Genomic DNA, 23,508 nt, shown 5'->3' with positions numbered 1-23,508 from the left:
GACCGCCCTAAACAGGGTGAATGGAGAGGGGCCGCCGAACAATGTAGAGATAGCACGCATTAGAGCTTTCTTGGATGGGGAATCCTTTGAGAATATTTAATTTAAAAAACTGCATTTAGAGGCTAATGAATTAGCGGATGCTCTAGCAAAAGAGGGAGTCGAATCAGAAAAGACAACACTGCAAGAATTTTCAAAGCTACAAAAACTCCCAAAGTTGACTTTATTCATGAGAAAAAGGTTGGCTGATGATAATTCAGGAAAGCCATACAAGCATAAAATAAAACCATGGCAGAGCCCTCCAAAAGCAAACTCAGGGGAGGAGAAAACTGAGAACCTGGGAGGAGGCTCTGAGGAGAAGCCTGAGAAGAAAGAAGAGGAGAAGACAGGGCAAGCGCCTACAAAGCAAGCAGGACAGGACACAACACAAGAGAAGGCAGGACACGACACACAAAACTGATTTTATTTTCAGAGGAAACTTTTTTTTACTTGTTTAAGACTATAAATTGCATTGTTTGTTACAAGAATGTGTATACAACAAGCATTTGATAGGCCCAAAAGACTTTCACAACCACCCATTTGGATGAAAAGATTTTGTTCTTACAAAAAAAATTCTCAATTTTTACTACAAGTGGATATTAAGGTCTTGCGAGCATGTTGAACATATCATTCAACCCTTCAAAACTGCTCTGAAGAATCTACGTGAAGCTATAATCAAACTGTAACAAATTCACGGGGTACTATGACTACAAAGTGTCATAAGCTATTACATGACACATTGATGCCCATGTATGAGGTATTTGCCAATGTTTTTCTGACTGGGCTCATAGCAAATGATGAGTTTGTGGGTGCTAGGAGTGTTCGGGACCGAGTTAGAGAGGTCATGTTCAATGAAGAAGGAAATGCAGCCAGGGGTAAGGATAATTTTGAATCGAAGTAATTTAGCTTTTTTTCTAGTACTTGAAAAAATAACCAACAATGAACCTGATCAAGTTGTGGAAACATGGAAGAATAGGTAAAAAATATTAACTCCATTCCAGTTAGTTTTTGCTTCGTACTATATGTTAGACTCTCATGTGGAATCAAATGATGAACAAACAATAATTTCTCAATTTTAACTGCAGTCATTCAGCCCTTGAAAACTGTTGTAAGGGATCTACGTGAAGCGATAATCAAACTACCCCAAATTCATGGGGTACTTGTCACCATGAATGACTACGAAGTTCAATGAACACTATTACGCAGCATATTGTGCCCATATCTGTGGTGTTTTCTAATGTTATTTTGGACACTTCTCCATAACCATGTCTGAAGCATGAAGGCTAAGAGTACATTTACTTCTCGTCATGACCTTTGCCTCGACACATATCCTCGTTCGCTCACACCAAAATGTCATTTGTGGGAATCTAGCTTGTGCTCTCCTTACTAATGACCAAATTATTTTGAGTGGGGTCTGGAATCATAAGTTGTTGCACTCTACTTTGGTTTCACCTCATGTCTTAAACAAGATCACCACTCTACCTCCTTCTTTGGAGCTCAATTTGAGGACATCCCTATTTTCTGCTACTTACGGTACACTAACTCACTATCTCAATTTCTTTTGCTAGAAGTTAGCTCTTTGAATCCTTCAACGGGAATGAAAGTAGTTTAACTTTGATTTTTTTCTTTGGTTTACACTGACTTAGGTTTTGAGTGAGCGGAGGGATAGACGTAGAGGAAAAGGAAAGGGAAGGCTTTCCCTTTAAAATTCTTCTAAAATCATCCCGAATTTGGGGGAACATAGGCTAGAATCATATTTGACTTCGGTTGTTTACCGACATATACCCTTCACAATAATTATCATAGCGAGCTGCTAGGCCAGAAGATGCTTGGGCCACTTGTTCGTAGTTTTTTTTAGAAAGATAAAGATATATTTTTGTGGTCTTGTTGTTGCCGCATGTTCGTAGGTACCCAAGAAAATTTCCAGAATTTCAATTTTGCTCCATATGATGATACGAAACTTTATTTATGTAGAAATTCAAACACTAGTAACCCGTCAAATTGAGAACAAAAACTACAATGATTTTATCACAAGAATGAAAGCCACCCTTTCTATCTATGTGTTGTTTGGTTTTTGATACCTTGCAATTTGATTGGTTCCAAGAACAATGGATCACAATGCACCACCCAATATTCCAGGAATGAAAAGCTTGGAAGCTTTGGTAATTTCGATTTACTCTCTTCTTAGTCTCTCAATCAAATCCTTTAGTTTAAACAAAAATTTGTTTTCATCTTATCATATTTTTTACTGCAGCGAGATGTTCTCGAATTGGGCCAAAAAATTGAAGAGGCAGCAACATATGTAGAGTGTCTTGCAACATGTTCATGAGGTAGTTGTACTGTTGCGGCAATTTCATGTGCTAATTACCTAGATGGGGTACCACCACAAGGTCAGATCACCAAGCTGATTGTTTGGGAGCTGCCTCAAGCACTGGTGACACTAGACCTACCTGCAGGGAATCTATTGCTTGCTCAAAAAACTAAGGAGACCGTTGGAGGGGTCATGTTCCAGCAGCCGCCCGAAGCTAATGCAACTGGAGCCGGGTTTGCTGAAGATAGCCCCGGTGTGGATGCTGAGGCTAACCCCGGTATGGATTCTAATGATAACCCCGATGTAGATGTTAAGACTAATCTCGATGAGGATGCTGATGATAACCCCGGCCAATGAGGGTGGTGCAACATTAGTGTGTGTTATTGTTAATAATAATGATAAATGCTAGGAAGAGTTGAAACGAGAGGTTGTTGGTAGCATTTCTTTATCTATTTAATCTTTTTTAACAAAATTTTTATTGCCAAATTACTTTATGATTTGTATAAAAACACTACTTTATGATTTTTATTTTATTTATTTCTCCTTAAACAAAAACTGCTAGCAAGAGTTGAAAAAAGTATTGGTGTGAGTGTTGTTAGCATGAAGAAGGGAATGAGCTGGAGGTGTGAATACTTTGCAATTCAAAGTAATTACGGATTTTTTCTGGTTCTAGGAAAAATGAACAATAATGAATCTGATCAAGCTATGGGAAACATAGAAAAACATGTAAAAATATCATTTTCATTTCAGCTAGTTTTTGCTTCAAAAAATATGTTAGACTTTCATGTGGAATTAAATGGTGAACAAACAATAATTCCTCAATTTTTACTATAGGTGGATATCGAGGTCTTGCATGCTTGCGAGCATATAGAACATGTCATTCAACCCTTGGAAACTGCTGTGAAAGATCTACGTAAAGCTATAATCAAACTAAATAACTCGCATCGAAAGCGTGCCTATCAAAAGACTAAATTAGTTCTTGCGATTAGGGAAGATGCTGCCCAATTAGATTCTTGCCACTTTTTACTGATTAGTCAAAATGAAAATGAGCCTGCTGACGAGGTTGCATATGCATGTGTGGTGTGTCAATAAGAATTGTTGGAGGAATTTGACCTTAATGATTGTGATCTAGTTATGTTGCTAGAAAAACTGAGGTAGGTAAACCGAAGTTTGCTGCCACATTTTGTCGGCCCTTAGAGACTTATAAGTATTTTAGGGGAAGATGAAGTTTTAGTTTTTTGTGAGGTTTGGAATGCACTTTTTTTGTTGATGGTATTCTTTGTTTTGTGAGGTATGTAATATTTTATGTACATCTTTACTTCAACTTTTTGCTACTTATTTTTATCTTTTGAGGTCTGAAAGTTCTGGACTGTTTAGTGTTTTCTGGAATGTTCCGCATTACATTTTCTTAAAAATGGCCAACAATGAACCTGATCAATTTGTGTGAAACGTAGAAGAACATGTGATAATATCATTTTCATTTCAGTTAGTTTTTGTTATACTATATGTTAGACTTTCATGTGGAATTAAATGGTGAAGGAACAACAATTCCACAGTTTTTACAACACATAGATATTAAAGTCTTGCGTGCTTGCGAGCATGTGGAACATGCCATTCAGCCTTTGGAAACTGCTGTGAAGGATCTACGTGAAACTATAATCAAACTGGAGCAAATTTACGAGGTACTTGTCGCGGTGAATGACTATGAAGTGACATAAACACCATTACACGACACATTAATGTCCATATCGGGGTATTTGCCTATATTTTTATAGTTGAGCTCCTAACAAATGATGAGCTCGTGGGTGATAGGAGTGGTCGGGACCATGCTAGAAAGGTCATGTTTTATGAGGAATGGAATGCAACTGGAGGTGTGGATGCTTTTTAGTTTGAAGTAATTAAGCTATTTTCTGGTTCCTGTTCGAACACTGATAATTCTATAGGGACATTAAATAGGCCGCATAAAAAGCGTGACCATCAAAAGACTAAATTATTTATTGCAATTAGGGAAGATGCTGACCAATTGGATTCTTGCCACTTTTTACTGATTAGTCAAGGTGCAAATGAATCTGTTGACGAGGTTGTCAATGCTCGGGTGGAGTGTCAACAAGAATTGTCTAATGAGTTTGACCTTAATGATTGTAATCTGTCAACAAGAATTGTCTAATGAGTTTGACCTTAATGATTGTAATCTTAGTATGTTGCTAGAAAAACTAAAGGCAGATAAACCAAAGTTTGTTCCACATTTTGGAGACTTATAAGTACTTTAGTGGAAGATGAAGTTTTGGTTTTTTGTGAGGTCTAAAATGCACTTTTTTGATAATGATACTCTTGGTCTTGTGAGGTCTCGAAGGTTTGAAGTATTTTGTGTACTCTTTACTTCAAATTTTTGCTAGTTATTATCTTGTGAGCTTTGGAAGTTCTAGAATGTTTAGTGTTTTCGGGAATGTTCAGTATTACTCTTACTTAAAAATGACCAACAATCTGATCAAGTTGTGTGAAACGTAGAAGAACAGGTAAAAATAGCATTTCCATTCAGTTAGTTTTTGCTTCATATTATATGTTAGACTCTCATGTGGAATTATATGGTGAACGAACTGTAACTGTGAAAATGATGAAACTAAATGGAAAAAAGGAGGATTAGGAATTATGCATGAGCTTTGGAGTTGGCATTGGAGTCGGATTTGACATTAGGAGGTTTTTGGAAACCCTCCCAACTAAGGAGAAAGCCACTACTATATACGTGTCGTGTCCAATGCCACCCGAAGGATTTCATGGGGCGTATGTTGATGACGCACTGAGAGGGGAAAAGGAAAAAAAAAAACTGGGGATGGGAGGGTATATAAAGGATCATAGGGGCAAATTTATTGAAGGATTTTACAAGCAGCTTGAGGTAGATGGGGTGCCTCAAAACTCCCTTCCAGCCAAAGAACATGTCATTTATATAGGAGCATTGAGGTGTCAACAAAAGAGATTTAAGAAGGTGGTGGTATATAGCGACAGTAAGACCGCCCTAAACAGGGTGAATGGAGAGGGGTCGCCGAACAATGAAGAGATAGCACGCATTAGAGCTTTCATGGATGGGGAATCCTTTGAGAATATTTAATTTAAAAAACTGCATTTAGAGGCTAATGAATTAGCGGATGCTCAAGCAAAAGAGGGAGCCGAATCAGAAAAGACAACACTGCAAGAATTTTCAAAGCTGCAAAAACTCCCAAAGTTGACTTCATTCATGAGAAAAAGGTTGGCTGATGATAATTCAGGAAAGCCATACAAGCATAAAATAAAACCATGGCAGAGCCCTCCAAAAGCAAACTCAGGGGAGGAGAAAACTGAGAACCTGGGAGGAGGCTCTGAGGAGAAGCCTGAGAAGAAAGAAGAGGAGAAGACAGGGCAAGCGCCTACAAAGCAAGCAGGACAGGACACAACACAAGAGAAGGCAGGACACGACACACAAAACTGATTTTATTTTCAGAGGAAACTTTTTTTTTACTTGTTTAAGACTATAAATTGCATTGTTTGTTACTAGAATGTGTATACAAGCATTTGATAGGCCCAAAAGACTTTTTCAAACACCCATTTGGATGAAAAGATTTTGTTCTTACAAAAAAAAAAACCCCAATTTTTACTAGAAGTGGATATTAAGGTCTTGCGAGCATGTTGAACATATCATTCAACCCTTCAAAACTGCTCTGAAGAATCTACGTGAAGCTATAATCAAACTGTAACAAATTCACGGGGTGATATGACTACAAAGTGTCATAAGCTATTACATGACACATTGATGCCCATGTATGGGGTATTTGCCAATGTTTTTCTGACTGGGCTCATAGCAAATGATGAGTTTGTGGGTGCTAGGAGTGTTCGGGACCGAGTTAGAGAGGTCATGTTCAATGAAGAAGGAAATGCAGCCAGGTGTAAGGATAATTTTGAATCGAAGTAATTTAGCTTTTTTTTCTAGTACTTGAAAAAATAACCAACAATGAACCTGATCAAGTTGTGGAAACATGGAAGAATAGGTAAAAAATATTAACTCCATTCCAGTTAGTTTTTGCTTCGTACTTTATGTTAGACTCTCATGTGGAATCAAATGCTGAACAAACAATAATTTCTCAATTTTTACTGCAGTCATTCAGCCCCTGAAAACTGTTGTAAGGGATCTACGTGAACCTACAATCAAACTACCCCAAATTCATGGGGTACTTGTCACCATGAATGACTACGAAGTTCAATGAACACTATTATGCTGCATATTGTGCCCATATCTGTGGTGTTTGCTAATGTTATTTTGGACACTTCTCCATAACCATGTCTGAAGCATGAAGGCTAAGAGTACATTTACGTCTCGTCATGACCTTTGCCTCGACACATATCCTCGTTCGCCCACTCCAAAATGTCATTTGTGGGAATCTAGCTTGTGTTCTCCGTACTAATGACCAAATTATTTTGTGTGGGGTCTGGAATCATAAGTTGTTGCACTCTACTTTGGTTTCACCTCATGTCTTAAACAAGATCACCACTCTACCTCCTTCTTTGGAGCTCAATTTGAGGACATCCCTATTTTCTGCTACTTACGGTACACTAACTCACTATCTCAATTTCTCTTGCTAGAAGTTAGCTATTTGAATCCTTCAACGGGAATGAAAGTAGTTTAACTTTGATTTTTTTCTTTGGTTTACACTGACTTAGGTTTTGAGTGAGCGGAGGGATAGACGTAGAGGAAAATGAAAGGGAAGGCTTTCCCTTTAAAATTCTTCTAAACTCATCCTCAATTTGGGGGAACATAGGCTAAAATCATATTTGACTTCGGTTGTTTACCGACATATACCCTTCACAATAATTATCATAGCGAGCTGCTAGGCCAGAAGATGCTTGGGCCACATGTTCGTAGTTTTTTTTAGAAAGATAAAGATATATTTTTGTGGTCTTGTTGTTGCCGCATGTTCGTAGTTACCCAAGAAAATTTCCAGAATTTCAATTTTGCTCCATATGATGATACGAAACTTTATTTATGTAGAAATTCAAACACTAGTAACTGATGACCCTGAGATTGTTGTTAATTTTAAGTGTTTTAATTGTCATTTTCTTTGTTTTTAACTTAGTAAATTGAGTCTTGCATTATCATTTTAAATAATTTTACACTTTATTTGCTTTTAAATCCTTTTAGTGTGTTTTAATGAGGTTTTGGCCCTTAGAGTTGCAACCTTTGCATCTTTGGTCATGTTAGAACATTTAAGGGCATCTTGGGCATTCACTTAAGTTTTTCTACCTAGAAATTATTGTGATATATTCTGATTTTCCTAACCTTGCCTCACTCATGTGCTTAATAGCTTTGTTAATTGAAAAGTTTCCAAAAGAAAAAAGGATAGGAGATGGCCGAAAAAGCTTGGAGAAAAATAAGGAAAAGAAGCTCTTATGGCAGCCTAGTCATGAAGCACAAATTGTTTTATCATTGTTTACTTTGTTGGTGGCTTAAAGATGGTGTAAAGAATTGAGGAAATCAATTAAAAATCAAGTCAAGGGGGACAAGATGATTTCAAGGGCTGAATAGGAGGCAAAAAGAATGAAGAATATCTCAAAAGTAGCTTGGACAAGATAAAGAAAGAAAAGCAAGAGCATGGAATAAAGAATGATTCATAAAGAATGATTAAAAAAAAATCAAACTTTGCTTTATGAATATACATTGATTCAGCTTGCAATTTTCTCATGGAGTGTTCCTTGAAAGTATGACTAAACAATGCAAGAGAAGCATGGGCAAACAAAAGGACATAGAGGAAGCCCACGGCTAGGACTTCAAAGCTGGAAAGTTCAATGATTCAGCTTGAGTTTTTGGGATGTTCTTGCTGTCCTTGAGTAGTTTATCACACTATGATTGATGATGACTCACTCCTTTGATGAAAAGGAAGACAAGGATCCATGAATGAGCTGGTTGCAAGGTTGGAAAAGCTCTTAAAATGCTAAAAAACTCCAGCTGAAACCGTGGGAGCATGGGCTGTTTTCTTGGCCAGCTTTGTTTAATTAAAAGAGAGAAATCACATGGATTTGAACAACTCAGAAGAAGGACATAAAAAGGGCTCCCAAACATCCTATAAATAGACCCCTTGGCTTCCATTGTAATCATCCCTGGACACCATCATTCTAGCATAAAATAGCTCTAGTTTCTTCTTCCATTTGTGAGCAGGCCATTGCCTTCTCCAAAGGTATGATCTTGTTCTCCATAGCCATGCTTGGCTAAACTTCTTTATGTTTTGGGTTTTTATGAAGCTAATAAATGAGTAGGTTATAAATCCTTGTTCTAACTCATGTTATCTTTATGCTAGAACTTCAACTTCTGAACTTATTGCTTTCATGTATGCTTGCTTCTCACCGAATTAAACAAGCCTAGGATTAGCTTCCTTCCGTTGATTCAAGCTTGTATGCATGTTAGCCTCTTACTAATTTCTTTGAAACCGACCGGAGACTTGGAATTAGGGAACCTGTTTTGAAGTTACTTGATTTGTTTCATTACACTAGACATAGGGATGGACTTCAAGTTTGTTGATCCGACTTATCTTTCTTAATGCTTTAAGTTAACTCACGAAATAACAAGACATTGTGACTGGTTTTAGCTTAAAAGGATTACTCGTACGGCAAAATCGACAAGTAATTAATGAGATTAAATCATCTAGATTTCACTTAGAGAATAACATGAATTAGAACTTGGCTACTTACCCTAAATTAGTGGATTATAAACCCAAAGCATTCTTCTCTTATATATTTTACTTATCATATCACTGTTTACCTTGCTGCACAATCAACTCAATTGCATATGTTATTTATTGTTTTCTCACTTCAAACTTTGGCAATAGAAACTAAAGATTCAATCCTCAGGTCTCTGTGGTTCGATAATTATTAAAACCGGGTTAAGTCTGTACACTTGCAGATGACCTATCATGTCATTCAACCCTTGGAAACTGCTGTGAAAGATCTACGTAAAGCTATAATCAAACTAAATAACTTGCATCGAAAGCGTGCCTATCAAAAGACGAAATTAGTTCTTGCGATTAGGGAAGATGCTGACCAATTAGATTCTTGCCACTTTTTACTGATTAGTCAAAATGAAAATGAGCCTGCTGACGAAGTTGCATATGCATGTGTGGTGTGTCAATAAGAATTGTTTGAGGAATTTGACCTTAATGATTGTGATCTAGTTATGTTGCTAGAAAAACTGAGGTAGGTAAACCGAAGTTTGCTGCCACATTTTGTCGGCCCTTAGAGACTTATAAGTATTTTAGTGGAAGATAAAGTTTTAGTTTTTTGTGAGGTTTGGAATGCACTTTTTTTGTTGATGGTATTCTTTGTTTTGTGAGGTATGCAATATTTTATGTACATCTTTACTTCAACTTTTTGCTAGTTATATTTATCATTTGAGGTCTGAAAGTTCTGGACTGTTTAGTGTTTTCTGGAATGTTCAGCATTACTTTTTCTTAAAAATGGCCAACAATGAACCTGATCAAATTGTGTGAAACGTAGAAGAACATGTGAAAATATCATTTTCATTTCAGTTAGTTTTTGTTATACTATATGTTAGACTTTCATGTGGAATTAAATGGTGAAGGAACAACAATTCCACAGTTTTTACAACACGTGGATATTAAAGTCTTGCGTGCTTGCGAGCATGTGGAACATGTCATTCAGCCTTTGGAAACTGCTGTGAAGGATCTACGTGAAACTATAATTAAACTGGAGCAAATTTACGAGGTACTTGCCGCGGTGAATGACTATGAAGTGACATAAACACCATTACACGACACATTAATGCCCATATCGGGGTATTTGCCTATATTTTTATAGTTGAGCTCCTAACAAATGATGAGCTCGTGGGTGATAGGAGTGGTCGGGACCAAGCTAGAAAGGTCATGTTCCATGAAGAATGGAATTCAACTGGAGGTGTGGATGCTTTTTAGTTTGAAGTAATTAAGCTATTTTCTGGTTCCAGTTCGAACACTGATAATTCTATTAGGACATTAAATAGCCCGCATCAAAAGCGTGACCATCAAAAGACAAAATTATTTATTGCAATTAGGGAAGATGCTGACCAATTGGATTCTTGCCACTTTTTACTGATTAGTCAAGGTGCAAATGAATCTGCTGACGAGGTTGTCAATGCTCGGGTGGAGTGTCAACAAGAATTGTCTAACGAGTTTGACCTTAATGATTGTAATCTTAGTATGTTGCTAGAAAAACTAAAGGCAGATAAACCAACGTTTGTTGCCACATTTTGGAGACTTATAAGTACTTTAGTGGAAGATGAAGTTTTAGTTTTTTGTGAGGTCTGAAATGCACTTTTTTGTTAATGATACTCTTTGTCTTGTGAAGTCTCGAAGGTTTGGAGTATTTTGTGTACTCTTTACTTCAAATTTTTGCTAGTTATTATCTTGTGAGCTTTGGAAGTTTTAAAATGTTTAGTGTTTTCGGGAATGTTCAGTATTACTCTTACTTAAAAATGACCAACAATCTGATCAAGCTGTGTTAAACGTAGAAGAACAGGTAAAAATATCATTTCCATTTAGTTAGTTTTTGCTTCATACTATATGTTAGACTCTCATTTGGAATTATATGGTGAACGAACTGTAACTGTGAAAATGATGAAACTAAATGGAAAAAGAAGGATTAGGAATTATGCATGAGCTTTGGAGTTGGCATTGGAGTCGGATTTGACATTAGGAGGTTTTTGGAAACCCTTCCAACTAAGGAGAAAGCCACTACTATATACGTGTCGTGTCCAATGCCACCCGAAGGATTTCATGGGGCGTATGTTGATGACGCATTAAGAGGGGAAAAGGAAAAAAAAAACTGGGGATGGGAGGGTATATAAAGGATCACAGGGGCAAATTTATTGAAGGATTTTACAAGCAGCTTGAGGTAGAAGGGGTGCCTCAAAACTCCCTTCCAGCCAAAGAACATGTCATTTATATATGAGCATTGAGGTGTCAACAAAAGAGAGTTAAGAAGGTGGTGGTATATAGCGACAGTAAGACCGCCCCTAAACATGGTGGATGGAGAGGGGTCGCCGAACAATGAAGAGATAGCACGCCTTAGAGCTTTCATGGATGGGGAATCCTTTGAGAATATTTAATTTAAAAAACTGCATTTAGAGGCTAATGAATTAGCGGATGCTCTAGCAAAAGAGGGAGCCGAATCAGAAAAGACAACAGTGCAAGAATTTTCAAAGCTACAAAAACTCCCAAAGTTGACTTCATTCATGAGAAAAAGGTTAGCTGATGATAATTCAGGAAAGCCATACAAGCATAAAATAAGACCATGGCAGAGCCCTCCAAAAGCAAACTCAGGGGAGGAGAAAACTGAGAACCTGGGAGGAGGCTCTGAGGAGAAGCCTGAGAAGAAAGAAGAGGAGAGAAGACAGGGCAAGCGCCTACAAAGCAAGCAGGACAGGACACAACACAAGAGAAGGCAGGACACGACACACAAAACTGATTTTATGTTCAGAGGAAACTTTTTTTTACTTGTTTAAGACTATAAATTGCATTGTTTGTTACTAGAATGTGTATACAACAAGCATTTGATATGCCCGAAAGACTTTCTCAACCACACATTTGGATGAAAAGATTTTGTTCTTACAAAAAAAAATCTCAATTTTTACTACAAGTGGATATTGAGGTCTTGCGAGCATGTTGAACATATCATTCAACCCTTCAAAACTGCTCTGAAGAATCTACGTGAAGGTATAATCAAACTGTAACAAATTCACGGGGTACTATGACTACAAAGTGTCATAAGCTATTACATGACACATTGATGCCCATATATGGGGTATTTGCCAATGTTTTTCTGACTGGGCTCATAGCAAATGATGAGTTTGTGGGTGCTAGGAGTGTTCGGGACCGAGTTAGAGAGGTCATGTTCAATGAAGAAGGAAATGCAGCCAGGGGTAAGGATAATTTTGAATCGAAGTAATTTAGCTTTTTTCTAGTACTTGGAAAAATAACCAACAATGAACCTGATCAAGTTGTGGAAACGTGGAAGAATAGGTAAAAAATATTAACTCCATTCCAGTTAGTTTTTGCTTCGTACTATATGTTAGACTCTCATGTGGAATCAAATGATGAACAAACAATAATTTCTCAATTTTTACTGCAGTCATTCAGCCCTTGAAAACTGTTGTAAGGGATCTACGTGAAGCTATAATCAAACTACCCCAAATTCATGGGGTACTTGTCACCATGAATGACTACGAAGTTCAATGAACACTATTACACAGCATATTGTGCCCATATCTGTGGTGTTTGCTAATGTTATTTTGGACACTTCTCCATAACCATGTCTGAAGCATGAAGGCTAAGAGTACATTTACGTCTCGTCATGACCTTTGCCTCGACACATATCCTCGTTCGCTCACTCCAAAATGTCATTTGTGGGAATCTAGCTTGTGCTCTCCTTACTAATGACCAAATTATTTTGAGTGGGGTCTGGAATCATAAGTTGTTGCACTCTACTTTGGTTTCACCTCATGTCTTAAACAAGATAACCACTCTACCTCCTTCTTTGGAGCTCAATTTGAGGACATCCCTATTTTCTGCTACTTACGGTACACTAACTCACTATCTCAATTTCTTTTGCTAGAAGTTAGCTCTTTGAATCCTTCAACGGGAATGAAAGTAGTTTAACTTTGATTTTTTTCTTTGGTTTACCCTGACTTAGGTTTTGAGTGAGCGGAGGCGGAGTGATAGACGTAGAGGAAAATGAAAGGGAAGGCTTTCCCTTTAAAATTCTTCTAAACTCATCCCCAATTTGGGGGAACATAGGCTCAAATCATATTTGACTTCGGTTGTTTACCGACATATACCCTTCACAATAATTATCATAGCGAGCTGCTAGGCCAGAAGATGCTTGGGCCACATGTTCGTAGTTTTTTTTAGAAAGATAAAGATATATTTGTGGTCTTGTTGTTGCCGCATGTATATCTTACCCTGTGTATGATGTGTCAAAATTATCCACACTGGCAGATAAAAACCTAATAGGTAAAATTATTCGTATTAGTGGGTATTCATGGATATATTTAATGGATATTTTCACTATCCATTTATTAATGGAGCGGATACGAATATTGATGTATTCATACCTATGGATACTCACTTGATATATAAATGACTAATATATATATATATATATATATATATATATATATATATATATATGGGATATATCTTATGAGAAAGGTGATCTTACGTGAGAAAATGAGAATAAATCACGACCGTAAGATCTAATCATGAATGGTTCAGATTAAATCAAATTAATGACCATGTGATCATTTTAAAGAGTCGCGTGACATTTTAAAAAAGTCACATGACTTCATATTTTAATCTAGATCATTCTTGATTAAATCCAACGGTCGTGATTTATTCTCATTTTCTCACGTAATATCACATTTCTCACACACACACAGATATATATATATATATATATATATATAATATATCTTGTGAGAAAGGAGTTCTTATGTGAGAACATGAGAATAAATCGTGATTGTTGGATCTAATCATGGATGATAAAGATTAAAACTAATTAATGATCACATGTTCACTTAAAAATGTCATGTGACTTTTTAAAAAGTCACATGACTTCATGTTTTAATCTTGACCATCCAAAATTAGATCTAACAGTCACGATTTATTCTCATGTTCTCCCATAAGAAATTTTTTCTCACAAGATACATCCCTTATATATATATATATATATATATATATATAATCCAACAAGAAATGTATATTCAGCCTAATTTCTAATAACTTGGTCATACTAAACATAGCCTTAATCTCTCTTTCTCTTTGCACTTTTTCTCATTTGTATTTTCTTCTTGAAATCCTTGGAAATCTTTAGAAGCAATTTGCTCACATTGTGTTGACTGTTTCAAAACTATTCTCATAAAAAGTTCCTTTTTTAAATTTTTAGAACTAAAATATCAAAACATCTTGGAAATGTTATCCATTTGTAAAACGAATTTCTTTTGGACAGTTCTTTTAATATATATATACATATATACATATATATATATATATATATATAACAAAACCGAGAAAACAAATACTATAAACTTTCTTGGTCTAGGGCTACGGAGAGGTTGAGCTTCATTAACGCTAGGCCTTGAAAATGAGAAAATTGATTGGACACTTAAACTATCATACACTTCTCCATAAACATGGATAGTCCCTTTTGGTAGGGTTCATGATCCTCTCATTTGTAAACTCTCAACTTTGTCAAGTTGAAATCTTGTGTCTATCTCTCTCTTCATATGTATTAAATAGATTGACTCTTTAAATATATAAGAAGAAAGATATAGACACAATGTTTTAATTAACATTATCAATTCACTTAAGAGGGGTGCATGGGTGGGGAAGGACATTACCATTTGCCGAGGCGAAATGGCATGAGAAACTCATAAATTACTAGCTTTAAGATAGCTTAATTTGCAGATTGGCAAAATTGTTGCATAAAAGTAGGCAAAAATATGCTTACAATTTGCTGAGGCGCTATCCATTACCAGCGAAACCTTCTAACTCTACTACAAAACTATGTACATATATCATGAAATAGTAAATCCTTTCCACAAAGGCTTGTACTTGCCAACAGAGAAACTCCTTGCAACATTCTTCAATTAGAATTCACTACAGTATGTTGAAACCTCAGTTGATCTTTGGTTTTGGTCGCCTTGGCCTCAATACCATATAAAGGCACCCAAGAACAACAAAAAATGCAGGTATAGTTGTCATATCAAACACTACGTGTATTTTTCTATCTCTTGTGCAGTTAATTGGATGGAGAAGGGAAACAGTGGTATTAACTTGTTCAGTAAACCTGCAACAGTGAAAAGTCAAGTTGTGTTAGACTGTTACAAAACGAACCAATAAAGAACAGGCTCTTCACTGAACAGACCCTACACAGAAACACAAAGGCTACCTTCGAACCAATGAAAAGCAATAGAGAAAGTAGTTGTGCTTTTCATCCTCTCTCCACACTCAGGACAAACTTCTATCCCATAATACATGAGAGAGAGAGAGAGAGAGAGAGAGAGAGAGAGAGAGAGAGAGAGAGAGAGAGAGAGAGAGAGAGAGAGAGAGAGAGAGAGAGAGAGAGAGAGAGAGAGAGATCAAAAGAACAAAAGAAAATTCTCTAATGTAATAAGGACCACTAATCTTCAACTGTCAAATACACCCTCTTGAAACAATCTCGAGTAAGAAACATAGAGGGACCAACAAACTTCGCTGGATTATACTCCAAAACATTTCGCATTTTCCTTTCCTCTTTTTACTCCCATGACATTTACAAGGGTATAATCACACTGGATGAGCTTTATGCAATCACATTTAGTTAACCCACAAGGAAACAAAATTGTTAGGTTTGTTTTATAGGGCCCGTTTGGTATGCCGTATTAGGCATGATAGTATAAACCCATACTTATCAATTGTTTGCCAAGCACTCAAGTTGAATACGTTGGTCAAGCTTCAAAGTGAATGGTTTTGTATTGTATTTTTAACATATTTTTCTAGTTTTAGTAAGAGGCATCTCTTAAGAATATGAGCTTAAGGATGAAGATAGAACCTACCTTTTATTAGGAGGAATTTAGCATACACAAATAGAAGCTTGTGTAAGGTTACACAAGTGCCTTTTGACCTATGGTAGCAGGTTCAGCAGGTTTTTTTAAAAAAAAATCAAAGAACTTAAAAATTAGTAAATTAGTTAATGAGGATTAGGTTAATTATTATTCAATATTTCAAAAAAAAAAAGAATTTAGGGTTAAAAATCCGTTGAGGATCTTCTTCTTCCCTGAAATCTCTCCTAATTCACTCATCATCAAACCTTTCCTTTTTCCTTCAAAATAAATTTAGGGTTAAAATTACAACCTAATCTCTTATTCTGGAGAGATCTCAGGGGAAGATTTCCACAACCAAAATCAGATCTGTTTCTTCTTCTTCACTTCTTTCTCTTCTTACCCAGAAAACCAACTTCTCCTCTGTTAATCAAAATTCAAAATTTCTGTGTTTTGCTTCCATCTCCTTCCACCAACATCAAAGTTTTTATTTTTACCCAGATCCACACCCTCAGTAATAACATTTCCAGACCTTCAAACCATTTGGACATATCATAAAATTTGTAAACAGAGAAAAAGAAGAACTGTAGCCTTGGATGAATTCATGTTGAAGCTTCCCTTCCTCTTACAATCCTGAATGAACAAACGAACACACACAACATGCTTCTCAAAGCCATTGTTGTCGTTACTTCATCCACCTTCAACGCCGAGCGTCTGATTCCATTCAGCCGCAACAATGGGAGTGCGTTGGTGGTTTGCGCCGCCATCAAAGGGTGAGGAAGATGGAGTCGGGAAAGGAGATCTGGCTTCTCCGAACGAACCAGATCTGGGAAAAGCGCTTGGGTGGACGAGATCTGGGAAGCCGGCAAGAAAATGGGTTGATCAGAAGCTTCCATGGTCGCACATCCTGTCACCGGCAACTGCTCCGCCGCCGGGAACCCCAATGACACTGGCAGAATGGAGATGCAGAGAGAGAAGGGAAAAGGTACAGAGATAAGGGAAAAGGGTTATTTTGTGATGAGGTGGTGGGGATGAGTTTTGGGGTTGAAGTACAGCTGGTGGTGGAGTTTTCCGGCACGGAGGTGTTGAAGAGAGACATGTCTGAGATTGATAGAAATTTGAATCTGGTGTTGAAGAGAGAAGAGGTGAAGAAGGTAGAGAGAAGAGGAACATATTAAGGATATATGTTTTTTTTTTTGAAATTAATTAAAGATAAATATTTAATTAAGAAAATATGTTTTTTGATTTTTTTTAAAAAAAACTTGTTATAATGGGTCAAATGCCTGTTGTGTAACCTTGCACAAGTTTTTACTTGTGTTGGTTAAATTTTTCCCTTTTATTAAAACTATTTTGGACATATCTTTAGTCAATTTAGGACATTAAAACCACCCTCATGCTCAGGACCGGATATCTGGAGCAATGACTTACTGGATATTTTACACAAATGCCCTCATGCTCATCATGGGATATTTACGGGACAGATCAACTTACCAAATTCTCCTAAAATAATCGCGGGCCAGATTGACTTCATTAATTTTTCATGGAACAACTGTGGGTTGGGTAGATTCTCAAACTTTAAACTTTTGCAGATGACCCATCATGGGTGGCTCAATAATGAATCTTGGATTGACTTTAATATCATCTTAAGAATTTTGGCTAGGCCTAACTACCCCAAAGTCTAGCTTTGGGGCGGGATTTGCAATACATTTTCTTTGGTCATATCTTTAGTCAATGTGGGACTTTAACAGTATCATATCTTCTCCTTATGTTTTGTCTATTGAAATGTGTGTAGTAGAACACTGTCTAGTTTCTAACCTTTGGGATGCATCCTCCAAGGTGTTTAGCAGCCTCAATGCATCAACGTAACGCAATTCTCCAGTGACAGTTGATACCTGAAATTACAACATTCATGGTATCGACTGTTTAAGAATAAGATAATAAATTTGATAGAAGCTATTAATAACAGGTACTCACCCTTCTCCAAAGGCCAACGACATAATTGTATTTGTTTACAAGTTCATGCTCCTGGGACTAGAAGATCTTGAAAGTTTTTTCAGCTTTGTTTTGTTAAGAATTCATGAACAGATAATTAATCTTGCATCACAACAAAAACAAAGGCAGTATAATATTCCTGAGAAACAAATGGCAGCTTTGAGTTCCCATCATTAACAAAATAGCAGCATCTGCTTTAATATTTTTCTATCACTCAGGTCAACTGCAATAGATGAAATCGCGGAATACGAAACATGAATTCTTAAAGATACATCATAGTTTTTCCGTCTCAATATGTCTGATATTTATGTAAGAGTCGAGAGAGTAGCAAGGGTTGAGCCCATAACCACTAGGTCACAAATCACAAATCACAAATCACAAATCACAAATCACAAATCACAAGAAGGCTTTCATATAATATTTGAAAATTAATCAACCATCTACAAACTTAAGCTTTTGGGTGAAAGTTCAAGACTGATTGTAACTTCAATCTGTGCCCTAATGCATGAAAAACATAATTCAGGGAATAACCTAATATTTCCCCTTAAAACAGAACCACTTTTCATAAGCTTATGTCTGAGATCTCATTTTGATCTTAACTTTGTTTGTAAAAGTATGAAGGAAGAACTCTTGAGAGAGGAAAGACAACAGATTAAAAAATAGTGGTCAAGAAATATTCCAAGAATGATCCCATTGATGTGTTCAGAAAATGGTAACTTCCCTATCATTAAATAGCTGCAATACTACACAAGGATACTAGTACGTTCCATTAGTAGAAGATGAATGGCAGAATTAACCAGCTGAATTGATTCTTCAAGAGTAGTGATGACATAACTCCGAGCAATCAAATCAGACTGGAACTGTGAAATGTGCCAACCTTGTGATGTAATGGAGAAAGGGTTGCAACCCACTGACCATATCCAGTCCTGTCATGTTCAGAAGTAAATCTCAACACAGTGCTTCAAATATACATGATAATGAGGTTGCACTTCACATATTGACTATTCTAGGAACCTGGGACACCGTACATGCTAGTATAAAAAATAATTTAATAACTATACAGTGCCAGTGTAACAGATTTTACATATAGGTCGAATCATATTTTACAATATTGCCTTTTTGGTCTTTACTAATTATAATACAATTATGATGTGGCCGTGTAAGACATATTCACACTCTCAGTATATAGTTATTAGACTCATATATATTATATAAATGAATCCGTATGTAGTTGATAAAGGCATCAAGCATCTTCTTCAGTTCTTCCAGAATGAATTTTAAAGTGCTTCAGCTCTCTACAGTTCCATTTGCTATGCTTATATTTTTTTTCCTCAGGGTTTTACAGAGTGAGGGAGGAGCATCACCCAATTAACAGCCAAAACAGAAAGGGAAAAAAACAGAATGTTGGCATTTTAACGGCTTAAGTGAAGCCCAGACCAGAGTTTTGTAGGCCCAGCTACAGTCAATACACAAGAATTGAAATTCCTCAAGAAATGAAAGACATCTGGAATAAATTACATCTAAAAACACTGATAGAAACAGACTGGATATAAAAGTGTACCTCAATTGCAGTCTCATGGGCTCGTCCATAAACAAGATGAAGGGGGAGCAAACCCGCAAGATGCTCTGCAGTAGCTGCCACTGCAGCTTTTATAGGCTGCCTTTATAGTCCAAATAAAAGATGAAATCATGAAAGAATTGATAAGTGGCCATATGTCCAATCAAATAAAGGTCTTATAACAATTTTTCAATACAGAAGTTCAGTAATTGATGAGAATGTTCAGCAAAATAATCAATCTCCAGAATAATGGCTTAAACAGGTTTTTGGTCCCTAAAAATATGAAATTTTTCAGAATTAGTCCCACATAAAAAAAATTCCATTTTTAGTCCATAAAAATAAGACAGCTATGTGCTTTTAGTCTCTAAAGGCACCCGAGTGAGTAGTGAGGGACTAAAAACATTATTTTATTAAAAGTGGGCACTAAAAACGAAAGAAAAATTAAAGAGGGAGTAATTCAAAAAACATTTTAGGAACAAAAGAAATGTAATCTAATATTACATCATGTGACTTGAGACAACTTAAATTTCATCATCCAGAAGTTCACTTCTTCCCTTCCCCTATAATAAATTAAGTACCACATTTCAAAAAAAAAAGAGGAAAAATAGCAAATATACGGCCCAATATAAAGATGTTACACATCCCATAACATCCTGCCAACTCCATCATCGGCATATTTCCCAACAAGCTAATTCAATAACTGTGAACTGTGATAGACCTTTGCCTAAACCAGTTGTGCAGAAAGTTTACGTAAGGAAGAAGTTTAGGAATGCTGGCTAAGTTTAAAATATTTTTTAATAAGAGTTTAACTAATTAGACTCTAGTTAGTAAAGAATAACTCTGGTTAGGAAGTTATAAGTAGCAGTTCCTAAGAGTTAGGAAGCAGTTATTGGGAAAATAGGAGTTAGGATCTGGTGTTTGAAACCAGAACTGGTTGTGGAACCAGTGTTCTCTAATTCTCTTCCTTTCTTTTAGGGATTTCTGTTATCTTTGTGATCAGAACTATGTTATCTTTGTAATTAGAATTTCTCAGTGTTATTCATCTATTTCAGTAAGTATATACTACAGTTCTGTTAATTGCTAGTCAGTTTCACAATTCTGATACCAGTGTTAGAAGTCTCACATTGGCTAGAGATGTGGCCAACTAAGTGTTTATACAGGGTAGAGCAAACCTCAACTCTTGAGCTAGCATTTGGGTTGAGTTAGACCTCCCTAATTTCTAATATGGTATCAGAGCCTATCCTAGATCCATTTGTTGTGTGGAGACCTCCCGTAATTGGATAATAATCATATGTAACAAAGGCTTATATTTCATATAAAACAAAGATGGACATAAAAAGCACAATAGTAACAAGAAGTGCTATTCTATAAAATGACCCAAGCATCTAAAATGCTATAAGAGATATGATAACAAGCCAACAACATATCTCATAAATTACAATTCAGACTCCCACTGATCTTGAACATCAAAAGACTTTAACCACATGAGTTATGTGATTCCAACAATAAAGTCTTAGATCAATGAAGATACAATTATTAATAATGTACTCCAATACTAGAGTCTGAAATTTTATCACAAGGGGTATAGAAGTTCTTTAGGTACCATCAAAGCCACAAACAAAATTCCACAAAGGTTTAAGTGCATTTTAGCCCAACAAAAGTAAACATTATATGTTGGCTAAACAACAAAATGCTCTGCAGAAGTTGACATAAAATCAATTCAAGATTTCCTAAACAAGTAACTATAAATCCATGAGAAGCTAGAGCTTTATAATAGCATGGACGATACTTGTTTTGACAAAAGGATATCTTGAATTAATAAAACACAAAATGTCAATAATGAGCAAGCACTTATGACCATTGGTCTAAAACAAGAGTATAAGTACCTTAAGAATGCAAAAAAAAATCATACTCGATAGGAGTAGTGATACTATACATCCAAGTCACTTATACATTTGACCATACATAACGTGGAATGTTGGCTATGATCACAAGCACAATAAGATTACATGCCAATGTGTTGTACCAACAAAATAATGTTGGCCCTTAATCGAAAGCACCACAAAATGCATGTCAAATGTGCTATACCAGACATAATGTTGGCCGAAACAAAAGCACCATAAAATTACATGTCAAATGTGCTGTACCAACCAAATAATGTTGGCCAAGATCAAAAGCACCATAAAATTACATGCCAAATGTGCTGTACCAACCGAATAATGTTGGCCAAGATCAAAAGCACCATAAAATTACATGTCAAATGTGCTGTACCAACCGAATAATGTTGGCCAAGATCAAAAGCACCATAAAATTGCATGTCAAATGTGCTGTACCAGACATAATGTTGGCCGAAACAAAAGCACCATAAAATTGCATGTCAAATGTGCTGTACCAGACATAATGTTGGCCGAAACAAAAGCACCATAAAATTACATGCCAGCACCATAAAATTACATGTCAAATGTGCTGTACCAACAAAATAGCCCTAAGCACTCATTAAAAGTGCTTACTGAGATTCAAGAAAATATATATAGATATATATCTCTCAGTAACTGGAACGAGACTGAGTACCAAAGTCTCCAAAAGAGTGTGTACACTCCCACTAATCTAATATACCGTTGGTAACATTAGGAATCCATTGGAGCCAACTAGAACCAAAATACTCTAAATGGTACAACCTTTAATAGTGGGATAATGACTTTGCGGTAAAGTCAATGTGAGTCTGGATCTCACAATCATTCTCTCTCCAAGGATAATTAATTAGAGAGAAATAAAATAATGTGAGTTATTATGAGAAGTTGTTACTAAAGAATCACAAAATGGAGCCTAATATATATACCCCAAATTCTTATGAAATTTGTGATGAAACTAACCACAAACTCAGCATATAAGATTAAGGAGATTATAAATGCCCATTCGACATTTCTCAACATAAAATCTCCTTATATTGTTACATACATAAAATCTTTAGGCAACCCATAATTTATCACAAAATGAGTGAGTTAAAATTTCTAGTATTTTAATAAAATTTGGGATCACTTTCAATAACTCACTCAAAGTTCAAGTGCTAAAATATAAGATAATAACTAAACACACTTAAATATAAAGTTGGGTTTACCAATAATATCAGCGGAAGCATATATGACCTATATGATTAATCACTGTAGAGGATATGGTAACAAGTAGTCTCTAACTCCCACTTTCACTATATATTGTGGATAAGAAACAATAGCTCAAAGTCAATACGCTAATTTGATAGTTTGACAAATTAACTTAAAAATCACAGGGGTTCATTGTATTCTAATATTCTCAAAGAGATTTAATAATATCCTCAATATATGTTCCATTAAAAAGTGATATCTAGTAGTATATCACACATAAGTGTATTCATTTTCAAATTCAACTAATTGAGCAATTAGTAGAGTGAGAGACATTGCATAACTTCAACTCATAAATATAAGTCTCTCCCACTTGATAGAGAAAAATAGTTGGGTTAATCATACTAGAATAAAACAACAGGATACTTTAAGTATTTTTAAATTAAAAGAATAGCCAAAACTATTTTCTCTATCACACAATGATCATGTCAAGCAATGTCATACCGATAGGGTATATCCATTCCTTACACAATGCAATAATAAGGAAAATTATATCAATAGATATTTTATTCAATATAAATTTGCTTTGCGATAGGCAAATGCAAATCTTTAAGATAATGTATTGTAACAAATTGCTCAATTAATATAATGTATCTAATCATATGTCCCATAAAAATTCTAATATCGATATGATAGTAGAATGAATTGACATAAGTTAACAACGCATAATACATTACAAACAAAACAACAAATTACACTAACAATAATATACCGATAGGGTACATTATCAGTAATGTAAATATACACAAATTACAAGTAGATTCTTTAAAGAATTTAGGTAATATAATTTGTTCAAATTCTGAATAACTAGCCCACGATAGGTGAGATCGCAGTTACACAAAATATAATAAAGCGCATGTAATCA

At 35.8% G+C, this 23,508-nt stretch overlaps 2 long non-coding RNA genes across 2 annotated transcripts; one reads left to right on the top strand and one right to left on the bottom strand.

Annotated features, from left to right (window-relative positions):
* The first annotated feature begins 8,061 nt into the window (after positions 1–8,061).
* LOC130717724 (uncharacterized) lies at positions 8,062–13,389 on the top strand. Its single transcript, XR_009012380.1, has 3 exons — positions 8,062–12,378; positions 12,488–12,935; positions 13,049–13,389. It is a non-coding gene; the product is annotated as an uncharacterized LOC130717724 (long non-coding RNA).
* A 3,268-nt stretch (positions 13,390–16,657) lies between these two features.
* On the bottom strand, positions 16,658–19,739 carry LOC130717725 (uncharacterized). The gene is made up of 4 exons (XR_009012381.1): positions 19,489–19,739; positions 18,685–18,853; positions 17,910–17,992; positions 16,658–17,827 (listed from the first exon to the last, which is right to left on the bottom strand). It is a non-coding gene; the product is annotated as an uncharacterized LOC130717725 (long non-coding RNA).
* Between the last annotated feature and the right edge of the window lie 3,769 nt (positions 19,740–23,508).

The sequence above is a fragment of the Lotus japonicus genome, chromosome 5 (assembly GCF_012489685.1).
Source record: "Lotus japonicus ecotype B-129 chromosome 5, LjGifu_v1.2".
Taxonomy (NCBI): domain Eukaryota; kingdom Viridiplantae; phylum Streptophyta; class Magnoliopsida; order Fabales; family Fabaceae; genus Lotus; species Lotus japonicus.
Note: the sequence above shows the minus strand (reverse complement) of the source record. Positions and strands in the feature narration are given on the sequence as shown.